This window comes from Globicephala melas, chromosome 17 (genome assembly GCF_963455315.2).
Source record: "Globicephala melas chromosome 17, mGloMel1.2, whole genome shotgun sequence".
Taxonomy (NCBI): Eukaryota; Metazoa; Chordata; class Mammalia; order Artiodactyla; family Delphinidae; genus Globicephala; species Globicephala melas.
In genome coordinates, this window is record NC_083330.1 from 76,218,377 (window position 1) to 76,241,168 (window position 22,792).

Sequence of the window (22,792 nt, forward strand, 5' to 3'; positions counted from 1 at the left end):
CTGGCTCGGTCAGCCACTTACATTCTTAAGGCCCAGTGTAAACGTTGAAAGGACCCCGTGGTGCTTGTTTAAAAAGACCTGCAACTCCTACAGCCCCGTTCCATGCGGTGAGCCTAGCTTATAGGATTCGACTCATGTAGGGTCTAGGGCCCTGTTGCCTACAGATGTTAGACTCCTGGCTAAATCCTCCTATTTCCAAACTCAACACCCAGCAGGCCACAGCCTCATCCCCACCTTTTGGCATGTTGCTATGTCACTTTTAAATATATTTCTATTTGGGGATCATGGGAATTAAAGAATATATTTACCATACCATATTGACTGTTTGGGATCTATTTTAAAAATAAAAATAGAGAGGCTGGATGTCTGGCCTGACGATGGCTCCAAGCCCAGTAACTTAACGTCTAGAGATTGCTTGGAAAGGGCTTTTTCACTCCAGCAGTGCGGTTTCTGATGACTGTACATAATTGGTCACCAATCTAGATACTACATTTGCTTTGTTGGCTGTATTAAATGTTCTTGCTACGTTGGATTCACTTCTGTTAGCACTAATTAAGTTGCAGTTTGGTTTGGTATCAACATTAACAGAATCTCCCAACGGAAGTGTCCAATTTAGCGTAGCCCTTCGGACTCGGATGGTATCTCTGGATTTTTGCGTATTTTACCCCAAACAGTCTATTCTGAAATATAACCTTCTCTAGGTTTGCCAGATAAAACACAGGGGTGCCCAGTTAAATTTGAATTTCAGAAAAAAACTTTAAAAATGTGTGTATATACCAGTTACTGTATGGGACATAGTTATGCTAAAAAATCACTTATTTAAACTTGACATCCTGTGTTTTATTTGCTAACTCTGGCAAACTTACCTTTAGATAATAAAGCAAAAAAAAAAAACAAAACAATTAGGATCTTCTCAGCCTGCACACAGTGCTTTCCTTGAACCAATATTCCAATTTTTTTAGTATTTTCTACCAATAATAAAGCCAGACAGCTTTATGCCTCTAAGTATAAACAGGCTGCTGAGATCAGAGGCTATGCTGACAGATGCGGTGACTCTATGGGTGACATCTGTGCCCCCGCACGGGGGGCCAGGCAAGCCTTAACACCCCGGAATTTGTCATCCTACGCCCACAGTTCAGTTGGCGCTGGTTACGTGGACGGTCATGTCCACCCTAGACTGTGAAATAGTATCCTGACTCCTACTTTAAACATCAGGAACAAAAATACGAAGAGCCAGGCTCTAGGATCCCTCCTAGGATCAGAGAAATCAACTGGAGGCCTCTTAATTTTCAAGAATTTGGGGACCTTAAATTATTCCTAAGCCTTCATTCAGTATTTACAACACGATGCCCTTCTCATCTGTCTGCTGGACAATTAACTAAGACTTTGCCCCTCCACAGTTGCCTGAATTGGGGTGTTTTAGCATTTCTCTTCATGGACGTCTTTCAATGGGTTATTTCAAATGATTCCCATATATTGTAATAATACAATAATTTTTTTACTTTAGGGCTATGTGTGTTTTTCCCAAACTCACTCAGCTTTCTTCCATGCTTCTTACTTCATCATACTCCAATATGCAAGGCATGACCAAATACACCTTGAGGTAGGGCCCACGTGATTCTCTCCTGTCCTCACTGCTCCTTGATCTTGTAACCCTAGTGGCCAGAAATCAGGAAGTCTACCTGTCGGGGCTAGAGCTGGGGATCCCAAGCTGGTGCCTGCATTTATTTAGCATAAATCGTCTAGTCTACCCCTGCTGACTGTAGTGACACAAAATAGATCTTCCAACTTTCTTACTAATGCTCTAGTTATTTCCAATTTTTCTGTAGACCTATAGATTGCAAAAGAAGTACTATCTGCAGCATACTAGGTTTTTCCTATTTCTCTAAAGGGGATTCTGATCACTTCTGCAGTTATTTGACCTGATTTATAGCTCCAGTCCTTTGAGCAAAAACTGGAGATGGGACAACAGGGTATGACACAAAAGTACCTGCCGTACATAGGTAGAGCTCACCTGGGGATGCTGTGTTCCCTTACACTTAATTTTTTACTTCTTACAAACATTTTTATGTAAGCACTCAACATCACCACCTCGATCAGTTGCGCTGTGAAATGGTCCAGTTGATTTTCTCTGATGGTGTCATTTGGGAACAGTCAGGTCATCTGAAAACAAAGGTGTGCCAGGACTCACCAGGGAACACAGTGCAACAAAAGATAGAATTGACACGCCTAGATAAAGCTATAAGGAGAGCTCAGGCAGAAACCAGTTCTTGGAATTTTTCTTAAATTTCCCTTTAGCTCTTTGTTCTGCAAGCCAAAATATAGATCCTTTTTCATTAATATTTACAGCTGGCCTTGAACAATGTGGCGGTTAGAGGCACTGACCCACCATACAGCTAAAAATCCATGTATAACTTTTGACTCCCCCAAAATTTAATAGCCCACTGTTGACCAGAAGCCTTACTGATAGCAAACAGTTGATCAACACGTTTTGTATGTTACACGTCCTATAGACTGTATTCTTAAAGTAATCTAGAGAAAAAATTAAGGTCATGAAAGAAAATACATTTACAGTGCTCTATTTATTGGTACCGTAAGTTTATGTTGTTCTTTACAAGGTGGTCTGTCGGTACCTATATCATTATTGTCTTCTACAGTCCAAAACTGTATGTTATATGTGTTACTAACACTGTATATCAAAAATGAAAAGATAATGTGAAAAATTCATTTACAGGCATCATGACCCATGCATTGATAAGAAGCAGCAGTATGATTGCTTTATGGTAAGCTAGTGTAGTCGATAACAGTTGCTTCAAGGTAGCCTAGCCTGTACACGAATGAATGAACTGTTATAAAATCTTTATGGCATACAGTATTACAGTCAGATTTATAATACAGTATTGGAAACATAGTTCCATCTCTTAAAAAGCCACTTATCTGTGATGATAGGCTGACATGCAGTTTCTCCAATTACAAGAGAGAGGCATACTGTTCAGTAATTTAATTCTTTGAAAGCAAAGTTATAAAACGGTAAGAACTGACACATTAATTTTACGTTAAATATCACTTCCCTTCTGCCTATATAAGTATAGGCGATCCACTTCTATGCAAGTCTTGCACACGATGTTCCACACGTATATTTGTGTATAATTATTGAAAAAAAAATCCAGGTATAAGTGGACCCATGCTTGCTCAAGTCTCAACTGTATTTAAAATATTTTAAAATATATTTTCCCTAGATTTTCTTGAACACTTTCAAAACTGTTTTAAAAACGGAAAGAATAATACATCCTTCACCCAGATCACCAATTGTCAATATTTTTACTTGCATTTGGTCTCTCTCGTATTTATATATAAAATATTTTCTATAAAGAACCCTGACTAACACAATAGTATACAAAACTTTTTCTCCAAATAACTGTACTCTCCCTTCTTTGTGCTATTACTGTCATACAAATCACATCCTTGTACATTAGAAGTTCATCAGTAGTTTTATAATTGATTTATGTAGCTGTCCTTATAAAAATACTTTTTTTATTAGACCTTAACATTTTAGGCCAGTTTATGTATGGGAATTTTGTAGCACATAGTAAGACAGTCCCCATATACTCCCATACAAAGTTTTCCCTTCTATTAACATATGACATTAGAATCGCATGTTTGTTACAATTAGTGAACAGTATTGATACACTACTAACTAAAGTTCATGGTTTATTCAGATTTCCTTATTTCACCTACTGTCCTTCTCCTGTTCCAGTATCACATGCAGAATAAATCACATGTATTTGCCATGTCTCCTTGGGCTCTTCTTGGCTGTGACAGTCGTGGAAAGTACTAGTTTTTAAGGACATTAGCAGGTCAGGTATATTGTACCGTGTCCCTCCATTGGAATTCACGTGATGGCTTTCTCATGATTTGACTGGATTTATGGATTTTAGGGGAGGAAGATCACAAAAGTAAGTTTCTGCTTTACCACATGAGGAGTACGTACTGTCAACATGATTTGACTGTTAATGTTGACCTGATCAGCTGGTTGGTCACGTGTGTGTCAAGTTTCTCTACTACAAACTTTCTCCTCTCCTCTCTATACTGCCCTCTTTGGGGGAAGTCACTATGCACAACCCACATTTAAGGAGCGAGGAATTCTGGTCCATCTCTTTTAGTGTGAAGTACCTTGGTTTAAATTTAAATCTAGTTTAAATTCTTCATGGGGGCCTCATGGATATCTATTTTATAATTTGAGTTCTAATCCAATACTAAATTTGTTGCCCAAATTGTTCCATCTTTGACCGTTGGAAGCTCATTGAGTTGGCTCCTATGCCCCTCTGACGTTCCCCCATCAATGTGTTTGTTATTGTTTGTATCTTTGTTTTTGTACATTTCCTTACTTTCTGACACTGTAAGGTGCTACAGGCTCATCTTGTACGTCTTCTGTTCCAGTCTCAGGATCACCCATTTCTCCAATTTGCCCTGGTTCCTTTTATTGGAGACTGGTCTTAGAAACCAAGGTCTAGGCACTAGAGGTTCTTGTTGCTACTTGGGTGACGTTTCTTTTAGGCCCTCTCAGCTGATGGAGGAAAGAAATGTATGTGTGTATGCTAAGCCATGTATATATGCATATCCAAGTATTTATGTATTCATCTGCATTTACATTAAGCTAAACATGAATTCACACTAAGGTCTCCAACTTCCATTCATTACCGCGTGGAGAATTCCAACTTCCTCCCCTTACTGATCTGTAAATTTCCACTCCAACAGTGAGAAATCTGGCTCCCATCAACCACCATCCATTTACTTAATTGTTCAATTCCAGTAAACACATGCAGCCGTATTAGAATTGACGCATGTCCCCACTGGAATCAACTTTCTTGCCTAGAGGGTGCTTAAGTGTGGTTCCTTTTAACTTTATCCTTACAGGCCCCATTCATTTCTAATGTTATTTGGGGCATCACCTTTCCCCTCACCCTCTCCAGAGAGGTTGTTTCACAAACTACAGTTGGATTCTGTTGTCACAGTCTGCCTTCTTTCCTGGGATTCACTGGGCTCTTAAGTGATTTTCTAATTTGCGTTCATTAAGGTTTACTCTTTGTGTTTTAAAGTTCTGTAGGTTCTGACAAATACACATCGTGTCGTGTATCCACTATTATGGTATCATACTGAATAGTTTCACTTCCCCCCAATCCCCTGTGTCCCATATATTTCTCCCGAACTGGAAACCCTTGATCTTCTTACTATCTCTATAGTCTTGTCCTTTAACGAATGTCATATAATTGGAATCATACAGTCTATAACCTTCTAAGATTGGCTTCTTAACCTAGCAACATGCATATAAGTTTGCTCCGTGACTTGTAGTGTCTTGATAGATCATTCATTTTTACTCCTGGATAATATTCTATTGAATGGATGTGCCAGTTTGTTTATTCCTTCATTTATTGAATAATACCATGGTTGCTTCTAGTCTTTGGCAATTGTGAATAAAGTTGCTATGAACATGTACGTGCAGGTTTTTGTGTGCACTCAAATCAATGGGGTAGAAATACCTAGGAACCCAACTGCTGGATCGTATGTTTAGACTATGCTAACCTTTGTAAGAAACTGCCAGAGTCCTTTCCAAAGTGTGCGGGTTTGCATCCTCCACCAGCAACGAATGAGAGTTTCTAATGTTCTGCATCTTTGTTGACATTTGATGTTGTCAGTTTTAGATTTTAATCATTCTAATAGGTGTGTAGTGGCATCACATTATTTTAATTTGCAGTTCCCTAACGGCAAGTGATGTTGAGCGTCTTTCCATATGCTTATTTGCCATCTGTATGTCTTCCTTGCTGAAATATCTGTTCAGGTCTTTTGCCCATTTTTGAATTGAGTTTACTTTCTTGTTGAGTTTTAAGAGTTGTTTTTATATTTTGGATACAAGTCCTTTACTAGATGTGTTTTGCAAATGTTTTCTCCCAGTCTGTGACTCTTCATTCTCTTAACAGCAACTTTCACAAAGCAGTTTTAAAATTTAATAGAGTACAACTTATCTATTTTTTCATGGACTGTGCTTTTTGTTCAAATCTCATCACCAAGCCCAGTATCACCTATTTTATCAGCTAGAAGTTCTATAGTTTTGCATTTAGGTCCGTGATCCACTCTGAATTTTTGTGAAAGATGTAAGATCTGTGTCTAATTTTACTTTTTTGCATACGAACATCTAATTGTTATAGTACCTTTTGTTGAAAAGACTACCCTTTCTCCTTTGCCTTTGCTCTTTTGTCAAAGATGAATAGACTGTACTTGTGTGGATCTGTTTCTGGGGTTTCTATTCTGTTCCATTGATCTATGAGTCTATTTCTTCCACAGAGACCACACTGTCTTGATCACAGTAGTTATATAGTAAGTCTTGAAAGTGGGGAATATCAGACCTCCAGCTTTGTTCATTCTCTTTCAGTGTTATGTTGGCTGTTCTGTAATTTTTGTTACAATCAGTTTGTCAGTATCTACAACAGTGCTTACTGGGATTTTGAAAAAGTACCCCGTCCTCCAAACAGCAGGGATCTGTGCTCTTATCACTGTCTGCACCTCTGTGATCTGCAGCAAAGAGGCTTTGTCCTTCCACCTCCCCTGATCCGCATTGTTTCAAGACCCTCCCCCTCTGGCTGAAGTGACTTCCAGGGGATTTAAAGACTGGTGCCCCTTTTTCTCCCCTTATTTTTCTTTTTTCCCCTTGGCAGAGCCAGGCATTAAGGACTAGGGCAGGGCATTCAAAAGCAACTTGAATATACAGGGAAAATTAGGGAGTGACTACACATGCGTGCTGATACAGTCCCAGAAAAACCCTGAGATGCCCCTAGGCTTACACCTCAGGCTGATCCTCAGCACAGAGACAGCCTACAATAATCAGTAAAACTGAGTCAATTAACAAAACAATAAAAAGCGAAGAGGGAAGGTGGAGAATCTGATCTCCAGAGTTACCACATCATCAGATGTTCAGTGTTCAAGAAAACCACCAGGCATACAAAGAGACAGGAAATTATGGCCCACTCAAAGGATAAAAAATCAGCAGAAACTGCTCCTGACAGGACCTCATGGCAGATCTAGTAGAACAGATCCAGCGGTTCTATGTTTCAACTCCACAGTTTTGTTCCCTTCATAATTTTCGTCTCTTTCTTAATATTCTCCATTTGGGGAGATGTTCTCATTTCTTTAGTTTTTAGACGTGGCTTCTTTTCTCTGAACGTATTTACAATAGCTGATTCAAAGACTTTATCTAGTACGTCCAACATCTTTGCTTCCTTAGGGACAGTCTTTACTGGCTGCCCTTTTCTCTTATATAAATCATACTCCCATATTTCTCAGGGGTCTTGCAGCTTTTTGTTAAGTTAGACATTTTAACTGAAAGTCGGATCTTCCCCTCCCCCCAGTTCTGTTGCTTTTTGCGGCTGCTGTTTCCGTTTTCCTAGGGTGCATTTGTAGAACCTGTACTCTTTGTCACGCACAGCCACTGAAGTGTCTGCTCAGTGGTCAGCTAATGATTGGACAGGGGCTTCCTTAAATGTCTGAGCCTGTAAGTCACCCAGGCTTTGTTGAGTGAATCTGTGTGTGTTGGAACAAGCCATCAGTGCCCTGGCAGGTGGTTTATAACTTCCTCAGCCTTCGCTTCTCATTAGCACAGAGCCTCAAGGTCAACTAGAGGTGAGATATTAGGGCCTTCTTTTCTGGTTTTGCAACAGCTCTCACTTGTGTGTGGCCATCTATATTCCCAGGAGTATGTTGGACCTTTTCAAATCATCCTATAAACATCTCATTCCCCAGTTTTTCTCCTTTTAAGTTTTTGGGTCAGCCTTTTTTTTTAATCCCCAACTGGTAATGCTACCTCAGACATCTGTGATGATAAACAATTGCCTCTGATTGTTTTTAACAAACACCCTGGCGTGGGACTGATCACAGTTAGTCCTGAGTATAGTGAAATGCTCTGTGGGTGGGGCTCGTGAAGAGCTCCAAACTCTTCTGCTCCTTCCAGTGGCGACTGAGCTGCTGACTCTCACAGCTACCATAGTTGTAAAAGGCTATTGTAGTTTTCAGGGCTACTATGAGGCTGGGGAGATAGGGGAAAGGGTGGGGCGAGTTCAGATGCACTGAAGCTCACTGTGACAACTGAGATCGGGCCAGTTTCCTTGAATAAATGCTCCTCAGATTGTTGCAAGTCTGGCTAATTTCAAAAGTTCTAAAAAAGTTGATTTACAAATTTTGCTGGTGTTCTCATTGCCTTTATGGAGGATTGAATCTTCCGAGACCGTTCCTCAGCCATTGCAGGAGTGCTTCTCTCTTTAGGCTGGTTTGGTCTCAACTTTTCTCACTTTTTAAAATGACATTGGTATCTTTGAAGTGTCTCGGTCAATTATCTATAGATAATCCCATAGTATGGACAAAATTTATACATTATTACTTCCAATATGTTATTTTCCACATGAAGTTCCAGTATTAAACTAAAATTTCTCAGTGTTCTCTGGAGGAGGGGAGATGGGGAGATGGAGAAATTAAGACTATCAAGAAATTGAACAGTATTGAAACTTTTTAAGGGAAAAAATGGCAAATCTTGCCATCTAAAAAATCGCCCGAAGTTCACATGCCCATTTACCGCTTATAATATTAGGACCACAGAAAAACCAATATTATCCAATAGCACTTGTAGTATTAGGTCAGTACGTAAAGGGCATATTAACATTGTCTTTAGATACTCCAACTAACAAACCAAGTAATGATCTATATAAGCTGGGGTTTCTATAGAAAGAAAGTCACAAAATTCCTGAAACATACATCAGAGTTATTTCACCATTAGTGCAAATATCTAAATTTCGCTTCGTGTGCATTTATTTAAATTTTTGCATGGTTTATAATAGAATATACATACAATCCAATCTTGAATTTTTAGCAATTTCATAGGTGTTATAGAGGTGAAACATGAATCACCATTAAATTGTTGAAGCCTATTAGCACTTTACTATAAAGAACTATTTTCCCTAATCCAATTAGCACATTTGCCAAATTTGACAAGTGTGAAAGTGAAATCTAAACGTTTGCACTTGTATTATACTACATTTCTTTCAACCACTTTCTGATTATTTAAATTTGTGGCATTTAATAACTCCTTTTACAGAACTCCTAAAAAGTCAGGAGAACTGAACTAGTTAACCTCCCCTTCCCTTTCCACTGAGAGGTAATTGCCTCACCCCAGAGTTTAAAGGCTTACACATATTCTTCCTTGTTTGATTTTGTTTTATAATCATCCCAAATCTTTATCTCTTGATGATTTCTAAGCACATAGTCATCCTAGCCTGATTGTTTTATTAAAAGTTTCCTTTTCCTAAACGGAAAATTAAAAGTTAAATCATATACTTTGTATCGAATAGCTAATATTCAATAATTCAGCCTTTAGTTTGCTCTAGGATACTCAAACCGTAAATCAGTGATTTTTTTCTGAGTAAATAGTTAAACTCTAAGATTTATTAAACTTTCCACTTGGCCAAGACACAGCTTATTATAAATAGACTCTAAAATAAGCATCTGACAAATTTAGCAACGGAACTTTCGTGTCTTCAGTTAAGTATCATAATTGATTGTTGAGAAGGCATCTTTCCAAACAATTACTTTCCAAACTTTGCAAATGCTGAGCACCAATTTCAACCCAATTATCTCTACATATATTTGAACAAATCAATGTCCAAAATCAGTTCTTTAGTAAAAACTGTTCTTATCCAATCCTCTTGCCATAATTGAGATTCTTTTTTCCCCTCACCATTTCAGAACCTCTACATTTTTAAAGCCAACAATTTCAGGGACATATTTCTTGTTTGTGTGTGGGGGCTGGCTCTTTAAGTTTGTTTTGGGGAAAGAACAAACTGGAAGAACCCAGAGTTTATTCTGTTTTCCCCTGTGCCATGGAGGTTAGAAGTCCAGGTACCATATCTGCTGGACACTTACCTCCAGGGTCCAAGATGTTATTTACATTCTGCTAATGAGAAGTTCTCATGGAAGCCTGGAAAAAGGAAACTGAAACAGAATCCATTTCTGCACCTCTAATGCACGTGCTTGCCAAATTCGAACTTAAGCAGTGCCCTCCGACATCCCCTGTTGTCCTGCCTCAGGCTGGAGAGCCGTGAAGTTTGATTTCTGTAAGCACCCTAATTCTGGGTAGCAGCTGTCATCTGACTCTGTAGCAGAGAACCTGAAAGATAGATTTGGTTCCTCTAACTTTTGTCCCTTAGTTGTTCCAGTGATTTTATAAGTAGGTGATTCCCTGAATTAGATCATTTCTGCTTGAAATACCTACAGTGGTTCTTCTCTTTTCCTGTACCCTGAATTATATGGCATCTGACACCAAAAAAAATGAGGTGGCCTGCCTACTTCGGACTGCACTAAAGATATCACAGAACAAAAATGACAAGTTCAGGCCTCTGCGTTTTCAGTGCAAGGCATAGAAACCTTGAATGTCAGAATTGAAGAGGTAGTAAAAATCCCTAAAAGAATGTCTCATCTGTTGTAGCTATAGGGTCAGTGTATTATAACAGCAAACTCAAATTTTGATCCTCAAGTGGTAAAAGAATTACAAAATTTAGCTTCCCATCCACATCAGGGCTCAACTTGTGAAAGTCAGATTCATTCAAATGTCCCCATTCCGGTTTTTAGGATACTATTTTAAAATCAATCGTGAACCTCCACATCCCACTGACTTTCATTTCTTCCAAAGTAGACAGTAGCTCCTCCTCCCTGGTCTTGAGGATTCAGACGCCCCCTTGTATAGGATCCTGTACTGACTTCACCTGAGGAAGTTGCCTTGCAGAGGGCTCTGCAAAGTATCTCTCCAAAGCCCACCTCCACCAACCCTCATTCCTTCCAGATCAGCAACTACGGTTAGATCTAAACATACACAAGGGACAGGTTGAAAGATAGGAAGCAAGCATTTACACACTGTCAGAATTGCAAATTTGGTGGTTTTTATCAGCCAAAACCTAGGTATGGGTGTGGAAATAGACCATAAGGGTGTTAGACCAGGGAAGAAGAAATGTAAAATTGCATTGGTCCAAAATTATCAGCAATAGATCTGAACCTTTATAGTAAGCACTCTAATGCATTAAGCAGCTAGGAATAAAGTTGTGGGTTTAAACAGGAGTTCAGTGTTGGCTTATATAAAGTGAAGGCAAGATGCCAAAACTTCTTTCATAAAATGTAGAAGGAAGAATCCAAATACTTGGAAAGATGTAGATGTTGGAGTGTGGATTTAGCGATCTTTGATGCCCCATCTCACACCCTCCTGGTCTACCATTATGCGCCAGCATTGCTGCGGCAATTATGGAAGTGCAGTCTGACATCTCTCTTTATTGCACACCTGTCTTGCTTTCTGCCCCAGGGCTTCTGGTGCTGCCACATAAATACCTTTGGGAGCCCACATCTCCATTGTGGCTCATCCACAGACCTGGAATTGCAAGGCAGTTACCATTTGGCCCAAGGGTAATGGAATATTGTAGAATTATACTCCCCTGTTTCATACCTTGTATAACACATTCTACATGTGGTTCCTCAGGGGGTTCCAGAAACTCTTAGCCCTAGATTCCAGTAGTAATCAGGACCCCAGTAATTCCCTTCCTGTTATAATATGTGTGGTGACTGTCAGCATCTTCCCCTCTCCATCCCTCAGCTTTTTCTGACCACTGGAACCTACTCTGTTTGCACACAGGCAGACCTGGGTGCCTGAGAATTTGTACCTCCCGGAAGCCACCCTAGCCAGGGGCTGACAGAAAGTTGTACGTAAATATCTCACCTCCCTCACATCTTGGGTGGGCTAATCCCAAATCACATGTTCTGGGTTGGTTCCCAGCGTTCTCCTATGGCATCCGTCTCTGGTTCCCACAGCGTTAACTTGTCGCAGGATGTACCATTGATTGGGAAGATGATCCCAGGAAATGCTGATGAAGTGAGAGAAAGGCAGTGAACTTGCACTTGAATCCTCGCCCCAGGATCTGCTCTAGGGGGACCATAACTGCGACAGCTGTTACTACAAGTGGCCTTAGGAGGCAGATGCTCAGAATGGGAACCTAGCGTTACACTCAGGCATGTTCAAAAAAATGTGAAGGGTTTGTTTAAGCCAAAATCGATTTGAAACACACAGCACCAAACCGGAAGTGTTTGGAGCCCTCGGCCAGCGGGAGCTGGGGAAAGACTTGCACGTACAGAGAAGGCGCAGCGGCGAAGAAAGGAAATCGATTGGCTGTAGCTTAAAGCCTACTGTCGGCCTGTGATTGGTTGTCCTCAGGTTTCAATTTTAACCTTGAGGCGTTTATAGGCTTAGATTTGGGTTTGGTTAAGGGCGCCACCGTGGCAATGGAGTTTAATTAAACACTAGAATTGGGTCACTCACTGGCCAGACTGCAAGAAGGACCCCATTACTGAAGAGACAGTCTTGGTTATCAAACGAGGTGGGCAAGAGGATGGTTTTTGTTTTATAAATTTATTTATTTTTGGCTGTGTTGGGTCTTCGTTGCTGCACGTGGGCTTTCTCTAGTTGCAGTGAGCGGGGGCTACTCTTCCTTGCAGTGTGCAGGCTTCTCACTGCGGTGGCTTCTCTTGTTCTGGAGCACGGGCTCTAGGCGCACGGGCTTCAGTAGTTGCGGCACGCGGGCTCAGGAGTTGTGGCTCGTGGGCTCTAGAGTGCAGGCTCAGTAGTTGTGGCGCACGGGCTTAGTTGCTCCACAGCACGTGGGATCTTCCCGGACCAGGGCTCGAACCCGTGTCCCCTGAGTTGGCAGGCGGATTCCTAACCACTGCTCCGCCAGGGAAGTCCAAGTGGATTGTTAATGGCAACTAGTGGGTAGAGGCCAGGATGCTGCTAAATGACCCATAATGCACAGGACCGCCCATCCGCCCCAACTATACAGAATTATCTGGCCCTATGTTACCTACTGGGGATTAGAAACCCAGGTACCTTTCAAGTCTTTGATTATGCTAATCTCTGAGGGTTATTTTTTTTTTTACTTTAAAACATTTAACTTTTAGTAAAACTCAAATTAATCTCACAAAAATGTTTTAAACCCATGTGCCAGTCGAACAAACAGGCCTATAGATTTTAAGGAACACTTACAAATCAGTAAGAAAATATGAATACTTGAAAATCCCCAAATAGGCCTTGCATGTGTCATTGGCTCTTTCTTAATAAAAGCAACACAAACACCAACAAATCTGTGAAAAAATAACCTCATCAGTAACAAAAAAATGCAAAGGGATCAGTCGGGATTCAATTAGGAAAACAGAAACCACTCTTGGCATTTCCAGTAGGTAGGGATTTAGAACAGGAAGTTAGGTGTTGACGAAACATCTGGAAAAGTTTGGAAGCAGGAAACTGACGAAGGGCCTCTGCCAGCTCACTGGTTTTCCACCAAGGAATCTGGAAGTTGCTCCTGCCACCGGGCCTGGACCAGCAGGGAAGCACTGAAGGGTCAGAGCTGCCGGCAACAAAGAGGCCTCCCCCCTCCCACTCCCCCCTCCCACAGAGGCCACTGCAAAGCTCAGGGTCAGCCAAGGCCACGCCTTTGCCTCCGACTTCCGGGAGAAGAAGAATGGCTTCTGCTTTGGGGCACTTGCCAGCTCTTGCCTGCGGACCTCATCATGACAGAGGCTACACCAGTATGCTACTGAGAAAGGGGTTCTGGAAAATGTGGGTTCCAGGCACCAGGCCTGTAAAATAAGGAGGGAGGAAAAAAGCGTCAGAGGAAAAGAATGCTGCTGAATGCAACAGACAACAAAAATGGACAGATGATAAAATACCAGTGCCACTCAGGTCCACGAGGTTGGTTGTCTCCAGAAAGACGTTACGAATTTACACTTCTGCCAGCACGGTTTCCAGTCTGATAAAATGTGACCACATAAAATACGCATATTAACTGACCCCCCAACCCAATTCAAGGGTGGTAATCACACAGATTTACAAAAACGTAGATATGCAGATGCTCAACACACTATGTTTAAGGTAGCAAAAACTGACCAGCTAAAACATCCATTAATAGGATTTTAATCAAATGCTTCTACCTCGTATGAGTATCACACAGCCATGAAACATAAGAAGGCACGTTTGTATTTATTGATATGTTATTTTTCTGTGGCCTCCCTAGTCCTTAGGTAAGGATTTTGCGTTTTATCCTACAGAGCTCTGGGTACCGTGGCCCCTGCTCGCTTCCCCGACTGCATCTCCTGCCACCTCTCCCCACACCAGCCAAGCCTCAGCCATGTGGCTACCTTCTGGTGCTGCTTTCCCTTCCGAGGTCCCCCTTCGCACTGTTGCTCTGCCCAGAACACTCTATATGATGTATATCATCCGATTTAGGCATTTATGTAAAAGTACATGTGAATATATGCATAGAGGAACCGGATTTTAAAAGGAAGATATTCTTGTATTTCTGTATCTGTGGTTATATTTGCAGCTCTATGGGAGCTTATTAAATTACTTTGCAACTCCAAGACAGCTAGTTTGAAAATCTAACGGAAATGATACTTGCAACTTTGTGATGAATTTGAAAACCTAGTGGAAGCAGACGCTCTTCTAGCAAAAGGTTTAAAAAGGATGACTCATCAAGAGGTAGAAAATTTGACCAACCCCATAACCATAGAAAACCTTTCCGTCATTGAGTTTGCAAGTTTCTCTTGAAATATTATACAGGAAGATTTTGTTTTATAAACCAGTTTAAGAATGTATCATACATGTAGAAGGGTGTTTACAACATTTAAGGGTATTTGCCTTATTTTTCTTTAAACATACATTTACCATCCAGATTAATAAAACATTTCCAATACCTTAGAAGCCCTCTGCATGCCTCCTTCACAGCGCCCCCTTTTCCTCCCAGCACCCAAAGATTAACACAAAAGTTAGGAATATGATCACGATTTCCTTATTTTTAATAAATGTAAATGATATAATAAGAATACCAAAATATATATACGCTAATATGTATAAAATATATAACTAAGAAGAAACTGCTGTATAAAAAAGAAATAAATTTTTTTAAAGGTACCAAAACAATAAATTGGATAGCTTTCTTAGAGACTGAATAACAAGCCTAAACCTAGCTTAGAAAAGGGCGCTGTTACCCTCTGTTAGACAAAGGCTCCTGTGAGAAGAAAAACTAAACAGACTCCTTGGGTTCTAGCCTGCAGTCAGCTCCAACCATTTACAAGAGCCCATCCTGGTCCAGCTAGTAGACAAACTCACGAATGAGTTGTAAGAGACAAGAAAACCACAGCTGGGGCATTTAGAGATTGCAAGAAGAAAGAGGCAGCTCTTCTGCTTTTAAGATCTCCCTTGCCTACCTCCAGTTCTGAAGAATAGGTCAAAACAGAACTGTTCTGTTCAGAAATTAGTGTCCTCTGGTGTTTGCAGCATTGGGACCTAGAGAGCAGAGCAAGAACTCCATCAACATAAGCTCAAGACAAACCAAATACAGAACAGAAGAGGGCTTATCTAGAGGAATCGTCCTTTGATGAAAGAAATGCGTCTTGGATTGCTCACCCTTGGGACACTCCTTTTGGGAACCCAGCCACCAAGCTGTGAGAAGTCCAGGCTCCATGAAGGGGCCATGTGCCTGTCCCAGGGGAGAGCTGAGCGCTCACTAAGCCAGCAACCACTGCCAGCCGTGTGTGTGAGCCGCCTTCCGATGACTCCAGACTCCATGTGACGGTAAATCTCATGTTTCACCTTGGCTGAGCTGTGGTGCCCAGTTAGTGGTTTGGCCAAACACCAGCCTAGATGTTGCCATAAAGGCGTTTTTTTTTTTTTTAGATGGGATTCACATTTAAATCAGGAGACTTTGAATAGAGAAGATTACCCTTCATGACAGAGGTGGGCGTCATCCAATCAGTTGAAGGTCTTAAGAGCAAAGTTGAGGTCTCCCAAAAAGGAAGAAATTCTGCTTCCAGGCTGCTGTAGAGAAGTTCTGCCTGAGTTGCCAGCCTTTGGACTCCAGACTGCAACAGCGACTCTCGCCTGAATATCCAGGATGCTGGCCTGCCCTGAGAATTGATGTTTTACATGTCAGCTTGGCTGGGCCACGGTGCCCAGACATTTGGCCCAACGTTATTCCATATGTTTGGATGTCTCTGTAAGAGTGTCTTGGGATGAGATTAACATTTAACTCAGTGGAATTGAAGTAAATCAGCTTGCCTTCAGTCACGTGGGTGGGCTTCATCTAAGCAGCTGAATGTCCGAATGGAGCAAAAGACTGACCTCCCCCGAAGAAGAGGGAATTCAGCCAGAAGACAGGCTTTGGACTTGAACTGCAGTATCAGTTCTCCCCTGTGTCTTCAGCCTGCGGGTCCACCCTGCAGATTTTGGACTTCCCAGCCTCCGTAATTACATAAGCCAATTCCTTAAAATAAATCTCTCTCTCTCTTATATACGTATATATATCTCCTACTGGTTCTCTTTCTCTGGAGAGCCCTGAGTAACACATACATCCACCACAGCTACAAATACACAAGCACCGGTACAATCCCACTAACACTCCTGAGCAAGGACCACCCAGCTGAGTCCAGTCGACCCACAGAACCATGAGAGATATAATGAGTTGTTTTTTTTTGTTTGTTTGTTTGGTTTTTTTTTTTTTTTGCGGTACGCGGGCCTCTCACGGCTGTGGCCTCTCTCGTTGCGGAGCACAGGCTCCGGACGCGCAGGCTGAGCGGCCATGGCTCACGGGCCCAGAAGATCCGCGGCATGTGGGATCTTCCCGGACCGGGGCACGAACCCGTGTCCCCTGCATCAGCAGGCGGACTCTCAACCACTGCGCCACCAGGGAAGCCCTGAATTGTTGTTTTGAGCCACTAAGAATTTGGATGGTTGTTACACAGCAGTAGGTAACTGGACCACTAAGCATTTTTCACTCACAACCAAAAGAATCGTCACAAACACATTGTCTATCCTTTCTTTTACAGTTTTTCCTGTGAGGTCTTGACATTTGAGGCTTGTTTCTTCTCTCCAATTTCCCCTAGTAACTACTTCATCGGAGAGTATTTGCTTTTTGTTCAGACTAATTATCTTTTTTTTTTTTTTTTTTTTTTTTTTTTTTTGTGGTATGCGGGCCTCTCACTGTTGTGGCCTCTCCCGTTGCGGAGCACAGGCTCCGGACGCGAAGGCTCAGCGGCCATGGCTCACGGGCCTAGCCGTTCCGCAGCCTGTGGGATCTTCGCAGACCGGGGCACGAACCCGTGTCCCCTGCGTCGGCAGGCAGACGCTCAACCACTGCGCCACCAGGGAAGCCCTAATTATCTATTTTGACTTTAAGCCATTCAAATATCTGTAAAGAATCTCAGTCCATGTGGATGAGAAGACAGACAAAAAGCAAGTCCTTCTCAACACTGGTTCTGCAGTGATTCCTGCTGTTTTCATTGGACTCGTCCCAAGAATACGCTAACGCTACACAATTTTCACTGTTTTATTAGACTGGTCATTTCAGCAGGATTCGGGGAAAAGGAGTCACGTATGTGAGCCGAATTAGGTGTTCTTAGAACTTTGCATAATTATTGTGGACCCGTGTACTGAACCTATAAGCAAACTATTTTCTCTCCGTTGTGACTTGGATCATTTATCGATATAAAATAGACCGTTCCATTTCATACCGTGTCTGAGATCAGTATCTCCGTGCCACTTTTCTGTTTGCATCGCCCTGAAACAAAAACAGAAGGTTAAAGACAGAAGGATAAACAAGTTTATGTGAGTTTCTTGTTAAGCAAAATGTAGGTGAATTTTTTTGTAGCCCAGTTGGAGAGTTGGGCACTTTCGTTTTTAATAAATGAGCTTCAGTTACTTCATCTTTCCTTATATGGGGCTCTTTTGCAATATCACATGGTGCTTTCAATGCTGGCTGTTCATATATGAAGGAAAGTCAAGTTCAATGATGTCTGGCCTTAGAGGTTTCCTTCCCAGAGAGCTTGCTCCAAAGAAGGGAAGTAGTGGTGCAAAAGGACTGAAAGTATTTACGCCAGTTAAGTGTTGCTATAGTGTGATTAATCACAGCATCTAAACCATAGTACTGTTGCAAAGATTAAGTGGGATCAGGTATGTATATGAGCTTTAACTCCACTTATATATGGGCTAAATCTAGATAGCCTTGATGCTTGAACTGACTTTAACTCTATCCACTGTTCAGAGAATATACTGTTAGATGGACTTGTTTTAGTAACAGTCATTTGGAATCTAAAAAGTGATCTGGATCCTATTATCACAAAAGCTTGAGCGCTGAGTTTCATTGTAAGAGTAGAAAAAGCAAACTAAAGTTTTAGAGGGCACACCTGATAAATGCCCCCGACCCTCCCATTCTCCTGTGGTTTCAGAACACACTTAGAGAACCTATGAAGGAGCGGCAGATGAAGCGCCAACATATTAGCTTTATTATTGATGAAGGTGGAGCTGGGGGTCGTAACTTCTTGTGAGAGCCATGCAGGGCCCAGGCCTGGCCCGAGGGAACTAGGAGGGTGGTGTTCTCTCTGGCCGGCTGGTACCCAGAGGAGGAGAGGAAAGGGCTGAGCTGGGCATGCCCAGTTTATCCTTCCTGAGCTTGACAGGTGGTCAAGTTACTCTCTTTCCCTGATGCAAAATGAATGAAGAGGTGGCACAAAGCCAGGAGTTAACATTAATTGAACTCTTCCCACCTAGAAGGAAACATCTAGCGTAAAGAAGAAGGTTCCCCCCGTACTGTTCATCTTATGGAGGAAAGTCAAGTGACAGGCACTGCGGAGCCTCGGGAACCCGGCACCACCCTGGTGCTTTCCTCCTCCCTCCTCTGCCCCTTCTCAGTCTCCTTCACTGTGTCCTCTTCCTTGACCCCGCCTTTAAGTGTCAGAGTCCCAGGGTCTGCTCCTGGCTCCTCTCCTCTCCTCATACCCAGCCTCCTAGGTGAGCTCATTTAGGACTTTAAATACCAGAAACAGATGGAAAGTTCACCATTTAATTTTCTAGAACTAATGTAACCTTAATATCAGAATCTAATCAAAAGAAAACCAAAAATATTGTCTTCTGAATATAAATGCAAATCATGCAACCTGCTGGCATATCAGTGTATCAGTTGTAGTAGATGATACAGCACACCACACAGATCTCGCCCCACCCCTTTTGTTGATGGAATTACTACCAGTGGATGGGAGTGTTAGTGGCCGATAGCTCTCAGGTGAGACCCTCCCTGGGCATTGACCTTGACTGGACAGAATGTCTCCCCAAGGTCCAAGGCTATACTCCCTTCCTGGTGGATGCAGGGGGTACAAAGGCCCCACCACCTCGCCTCAATCCAAGACAACTCTGTTGATCCATCAGTCGGTCCCAGCATTCCCTGTGGGGTTAGCTGTTCAACATCCCCTTCTGTCCAATCCGGGTTCCTTCTCTCCCTCCGTTGTTGCTGCACATAACTCTCCACCTAAGAACCTGTTTCCATGGAACCCAACCTGCCGCATCAGTAGACAGTGACCAAGTCTGTTTTAGTCTGAGAATACAGAGAGAATTCAACCTCAGGAGTTCTAACCTGTGAAAGTAATGAATTACGTGATAAAGGAGGTTAAAAAATTGTACCAATGGCTACCAAATTGACATTTCATACAATTCAGCAGTAGTTCCTAATAAACATTATGTGTGAAATAGGATTAAATAGAAACTACGACTTATTAAGGGAATTTTCATTAAAATCTAGAACATTTTTCCATGTTATGTCTTGATTAGACATTATTAAGACTATTCACCAGAAACTATTACTTAATATTTTCAGAGCTATTAATGAGTATAATAAGGTATACAAAGTAAATACTCAAAACAAATGTTTGAAAAAGAGACATCTTCATTTATAGATGCTATAATTGCACAACTATAAATCCAGGAGACCTTAGAGACATAGGTTAAAAAAAACAAAAAACGTAAAAGACGTAACTTTTGATTTCTTAAGGTGAGGAATAGCAGATGTGTATTTAAAAATAAAGCTTTTCTCTAGCAATAAAAAGCTAGAAATGAAATTGGAATAAGACCCCGTTCACAATAACAATAAATCTGAATAGGCCCAAAGCTGAAACAACCCAGAGGTCCATCCCCTGATGAATATATAATACAAAGTGTGGTTTGTCCATACACTGGGATTCCACTAAGCAATAAGAAGGAGTGAAGTACAGATCCATGCTAGAACACTGATAAACCTAAAAAACGCTGTGCTAAATAAGGGAAGCCAGACACCAAAGACAGCATGTCGTATGTTCCCAGTAATATGAACTGTCCATAATGGACAAATCAATGGAGACAAAGTGGACTAATGGCTGTCTAGGGCTGATGGAAGTGACTCCTTTTAGGGGTGATGGAAACATTCTAAAATTAGATTGCGGTGATTTTGTTTTTTGACAACTTATAAAAATACCCCCCCAAATTGAATTTTACACTTAAAGCTGAATTTTATGTGGTGCATATTATATCTCAATATGGCTATTTTAAAAAGTCAACTCGTATTTTAAGAGTTCAAGCACACAGAACTGAACATAAATCTTTGGCAAATAAGCTTAATATTTTTAGCTCAGTGAAAACAGAGCTGTATCTTCTCTGATTTGTCAGTGTTAAATCTTCTCTCATCTGTCAGTGTTAAGTATAATACAAGCATATGTTTTTATTCTACTTGGAGATGTTCTTCCTAAACGGATTCAGGTTTACTGATCAAACGAGCTAACGCTACTCCTACGTGTTTAATATTATGAAAAATGTAAGTTTGCATCTACCTGAATGAATTTATTCTTGTGACGAACTTGTATGTCAACATTGTTTTGTAATTTGTCAGCTTGGAGATAATTTCCAAGATCTTTAGATAACTTAAAACCTTGGACTAATGTTAAATTGAGTTCATTAGTGATACCCACTGGATGCCTGGATAAATTTTAAGTGAAATAGAATTGTGAAGCCCAGATCACAAAGCATGACTTTAAGGTTATGTGATTTTGCTTCTTATTGTTATACACTACAGAGAGGCTATATCTTTGGGTCTGTTAAGAACAGTTTCATTTTGCCACAGAGAATTTGTGCAAGGAACATGTGTGGCTGTAGAGAGCTGTGTTGTGTGTTTCCATGAGCTCTGATAGATCATATGCTGGTGTGTGACACACGGTTCTCAATTACTCCCTAGTTTTCTCTGTAAAATATTACGAACTACTTTGTTTTTAAATAACTAATATAGTTAATATACTAGTTATTATAAGTGATTGAGACTAGGGAGCAGTGGTTTCAGAGAAATATAACGACGCACGTGTTTCTGTTTCACAAGGAAGAGTGGTTTTGTCCTAAAGCAGCAGTGTTGAGGGTATTTTTGTTATCCAAACCCCTTTTGCATTCTTCAAAGTTCTTCTGGACTCCTTAGCTAAAAATCCAATCTGAGATTCCTTATGAAAACTTCTAGCAAAGCAAGCTTAGGGCCTTTATGGTAAACTAACACCCTTGGTGTACCTATGTACATAATCAGGGCCAAACTAATGAGAACAGCCTTACTCTGTGATCAAGAATAATTTTTTTTAACTTTGAGTAAAAGTGGGGATACAGGGGAAAAAAATATATGCTTCAGTGGAAAATGATGGTGTATCTATAGCATTCCCTCCCATGTGTGATTCTGAGTTTATAGAAGCTATTTGACACCTCTGGAAGTTGTAGATAACTGATAGCAATGCAAAATCATTCTTGTTGTGAAATGCAAATGAACCCTCCGCTGCCCCCAACCCACCAGAAAAATCCGTTTCAGCTCCATTGGCACATCCCTGTCGATATTTCTGATCTATAAATATGTGTTCTTCGGATTCTCCTTTGAACTGGTTGTACCACCTCACCAGTTTTCTCATTATTTAAACAAAATATTTAATGTTTTATCTTTATACCTGTATGAGAATCGTGATCTTACCTTTCTTTGGAAAATTCTGATCTACTGACTTGCGTACCTTGGAGAGCTCACTCTACGATAAAGGCTGCATTTCAATTCAATGAGAAAATAACTGTCTAGTTTGTAAATGTTGCTGGAATAATTGGCTCTCCATTTGGAGCAGAGCAAAGCCAGACCCCCAAGTCACACCGTATACAAAAATGAGCACCAGGTAGGTTAAAAATTGAAGCGTACATATGTGAAAAATAAATGTAAAGATTTAAGTAATTACAAACGTGCATAATAAAACTCCTAAAAGAACATTTAGGACAAAATGTAATAAGCTTGGTGTGCTGGAGGCCTTCCTGAGCAGGACAGAAAAGTGTGCTGCTTGAATATTACAAATGCTAATTTTTATCTTTCATATGGGTTACATCAGACTCCTACCTATTAAACTGGTGTTATAAGGATATACATTTCCTCAGGCTCTTATGTCTTTTGACTGTATAGTGCTTATTTTTATTCAAAATTTTAATCTTCTTAGTCAAATTTCTCTTGCTGTCCAGCTTCTGGGTTTCTTGTCTTGCTTTTGGAAAGTTGTTTTTATATTACTATTTTATATTATTATTTTTTATGAAGTTTTATATTATTGTTATACCAAAGTTATTTTCCTATCCATATGTAGAGAGAGTTCTCCATAGATTTTTTTTAAACATCTTTATTGGAGTATAATTGCGTTACAATGGTGTGTTAGTTTCTGCTGTATAACAAAGTGAATCAGCTATACGTATACATACATCCTCATATCCCCTCCCTCTTGCGTCTCCCTCCCACCCTCCCTATCCCACCCCTCTAGGTGGTCATAAAGCACCGAGCTGATCTCCCTGTGCTATGCGGCTGCTTCCCACTAGCTA